General features: G+C 44.9%; 1 pseudogene; it reads right to left on the bottom strand.

The window, feature by feature from the left end:
* Positions 1-627: 627 nt before the first annotated feature.
* Positions 628-745, bottom strand: LOC136642621 (5S ribosomal RNA; annotated as a pseudogene).
* Positions 746-980: the final 235 nt, after the last annotated feature.

Here is a 980-nt window from a genome sequence, read left to right as displayed (position 1 = left end):
CCAAACGTTTTGCTTACATGTAAGCAACTTTTCAATATCCTTAAATACTAAGTGGGTTTGACCTGAAATTTTGTCACTCTCCGGGGTGTCCAAACACCTTGCTCACAGAAACTGCTGCTCATGGATCAGACACCCAGAAAGGAAGCTTACACTTTGCGCTTTGAATCCTTTCACTTCTCTCACCCCCTCCCATTTTCCCTTCCATCCCCATCTTTAGCCAGCAGCTGGGGTTGGCGGAGCAGGGATCCCTGAAATCCTTCCATACAATTCCCCTTTTTTCTGATTTCTCCGGATGCACCAAATACACTCCCACAACACTGCACTCACCACTATAGGACACTCTGGTTAGGGTATTACAATAGTTCTTTTTTTTAATTCTTTTGGATATCTATTTTGTGTCCCTTTTAATAAAGCTGTAATCATTTTTTGTAATATTTCTCTCAGTCTCTTCTTTAAGTAAAAGGAATTTCTGCAGAACACTGGTTTGCATCCAATCTTAAAGTCCCATGTTCCAATAGGGCACTGTCATAATCCCCCTAAACAAAACAGCCCTTTTGGTAATGGAACCTGCAAGCTCTCTAGGAAGAAAATGGTTGGCAACCTTCAGTCTCGAAAGGCTATGGTATAAGCCTACAGCACCTGGTATTCCCAGGCAGTCTCCCATCCAAGTACTAACCAGGTCTGACCCTGCTTAGCTTCCAAGATCAGATGAGATTGGGCATGTGCAGGGTAACAGGAAGAAGATTATTCTAGAACACATGCAGAGTGCCTTGTCTTCTCCATATAGAATCGTTATAGCCCCCAAGAGTCTTGGTTCAGAGTGGATGTGGATTTCATGAAACTGGCTGACCTAGCAGCCTGCAAACCAATCACCAGGTGCCCAGAGGTATCTGGACCCCTCTTCAGTCAGTTGTCCTCCGAGGAGTGGGAATACAGGAAGGCCTTGGGACTGTACAGCTTAGCCCTGCCAATGACAATGC

The sequence above is a fragment of the Tiliqua scincoides genome, chromosome 2 (genome assembly GCF_035046505.1).
Source record: "Tiliqua scincoides isolate rTilSci1 chromosome 2, rTilSci1.hap2, whole genome shotgun sequence".
Classification (NCBI taxonomy): domain Eukaryota; kingdom Metazoa; phylum Chordata; class Lepidosauria; order Squamata; family Scincidae; genus Tiliqua; species Tiliqua scincoides.
This window is presented reverse-complemented; position numbering and strand designations above follow the sequence as displayed.